We start from the raw sequence: 2,500 nt of genomic DNA, 5'->3' as shown, positions 1-2,500 counted from the left end.
TAATAATAATAATGCAAGTGTGTAAGTCATCAAGAAGGCAATGTTCAGTCTGGCCCCTTTAAACAATTACAGTGGAAACGAAGCTTTTAAAAATAAGTACACGGATATGATGCAACTGTACTGCCTTCTGTTTGTTTACCTGAGCGTAGATATTTACTTTTCTGTCTTTACCTGTGTGTGTGTGTGTGTGTGTGTGTGTGTGTGTGTGTGTGTGTGTGTGTGTGTGTGTGTGTGTGTGTGTGTGTGTGTGTGTGTGTGTGTGTGTGTGTATAAGGTCAGTTAATCTGTGTATGTATCTGTCTGGCCCTCTCTCTCTCTCTCTCTCTCTCTCTCTCTCTCTCTCTCTCTCTCTCTCTCTCTCTCTCTCTCTCTCTCTCTCTCTCTCTCTCTCTCTCTCGACCTGTCCCTCCTGCTGCTACCGTGTTGTTTGATCGATGTCCCTCCCGCGGGCAAGTGGAGAGCTTAGAGGCGGCAGTGATAACTCTCGATATCAGGCACGACAAGTGAATAATTGAATGCTTGGGGAGTTTAATTGAAAAACTTTTCTCTCCGGAGCTTCAGTTATCGGTGCAATGCTCTAACCATGAGTGCTGGGAGGTGGGTCGGGGTGGAGAGGAGGTCAGAGAAGTGGGAGGTATGGGGGTGAATGTACGTAGAGCAAGGCATCCTGGGAGAGTATTGACCGTGGGAGGGGAAGCAGTATAGGGGTGACACTGCACCCCTTGGGGAACACACGGCACGCTCAGGTGAGTCTCAGGTAGCAGGTAAAGGTGTGGAATGTTACCTGTGTTGCTTGTGTCTCGGGAAGTAAGTGTGCATTGCTGGGGCCTGCAGAGGGAGAGAGAGAGAGAGAGAGAGAGAGAGAGAGAGAGAGAGAGAGAGAGAGAGAGAGAGAGAGAGAGAGAGAGAGAGAGAGAGAGAGAGAGAGAGAGAGAGAGAGAGAGAGAGAGAGAGAGAGAGAATGGTATTGGGAAAGTTAATAATGAAATAAAGAAAAAACAGATAGAGGAGGAGTCTTAAAGGTGTTAGAGCGATGGTGTGGGGAGGAGGAGGAGGAGAAGGAGGAGGAGGAGGAGGTGAGCCCGAGTTGGATAATTAATTATTTATCTACTTTCTCTGGCAGTTCGCAGAGGCAATGTCCGTTTTCATTTCGGTACCTTGTAGAACTCTATCTGTCTTCATTGTACTACTCTCTCTCTCTCTCTCTCTCTCTCTCTCTCTCTCTCTCTCTCTCTCTCTCTCTCTCTCTCTCTCTCAGCGTAGTAGTAAAATTCCCTGAACTAATCATGAAGGGAAATAAAAAACAATCTTTGGTCTGGATTAAGGAAAGGCCATCTAATTTGGGTCGTCGAGTCCATGTTTCTCTCTCTCTCTCTCTCTCTCTCTCTCTCTCTCTCTCTCTCTCTCTCTCTCTCTCTCTCTCTCTCTCTCTCTCTCTCTCTCTCTCTCTCTCTCTCTCTCACAGTGCCAGCAAAATACGACCCACCGCCCACACAGCTGACCAACAATCAGAGTAACGTGGACTCCAGCATTGTTCTCACGCTGAATCGGATTGAGGCTGATCACTAATTAAATCCGAGTTGACTAAGCCAGACACAGGAGAATAGAGAAGAGGAGGAGGAGGAGGAGGAGGAGGAGGAGGAGGAGGAGGAGGAGGAGGAGGAGGAGGAGGAGGAAGAGTTCAGAAATACCTCTTGTCTTCTCTGTATATGGTGTGAGGAAGCTACACAGTGTTTGGGCAAGTGAAGAGAAGGTGGTCGTGGTGGTTCGAGAGGTGAGGGAAGATATGGGGAAGAATAGATAGGTTTGGGAAGGGGTAAGGAAGTGTGGATAGGTGTCTTAATGGGTGGAGAGGTGTGGGAGAGGTGTGCTGGTTTGGAAAGGTGAAGGGAGGTTTGTTAAAGGGTTCACAGGTGTGGGGAGGTGTGTAAAGGGTTGAAAGGTGTAACAAAGGGGGTAAAGGTGTAGAGGTAAGGAGAAATGAGTGGAGGGGATGTGGAAGGAGGTGAAGAGGGCAGCAGGTAACGAGGGTGAGGCAGAAGCTTCAGGCACGTGTTATGGTTAGAGGCGACCTGTGCGTGCGTGTGTGTGTGTGTGTGTGTGTGTGTGTGTGTGTGTGTGTGTGTGTGTGTGTGTGTGTGTGTGTGTGTGTGTGTGTGTGTGTGTAAGTAAACGCGACCTAGAAATGAGTGGAATGCAAATTTTAAGAACCCGATTTAATGATCCGTTTAATGACGCGGGAATGAAAACACGCTAAACACAAATGTAACATGAAATGAAGAACAAAAAAATGCTGGGAAAAAAGTTATTAGGAGGGGAAAGTGGGGAAAAAAAAGTATAAAAGGATATTTTTTTCGGGTGGGGGGATGTTGGCGAGATTCCATCAGCCTACATTTTGAAATCAGGCCAAAAACTTCCCTTTAATATCTTTTCTTTTTCATGTGAGTGGATAGGGGCAAATAAATGGGAACAGAGACTCACCTGTTGTCTGAATGCCCAC

This window comes from Scylla paramamosain, chromosome 5, assembly GCF_035594125.1.
Source record: "Scylla paramamosain isolate STU-SP2022 chromosome 5, ASM3559412v1, whole genome shotgun sequence".
In the NCBI taxonomy this organism is placed as follows: Eukaryota; Metazoa; Arthropoda; class Malacostraca; order Decapoda; family Portunidae; genus Scylla; species Scylla paramamosain.
Note: the sequence above shows the minus strand (reverse complement) of the source record.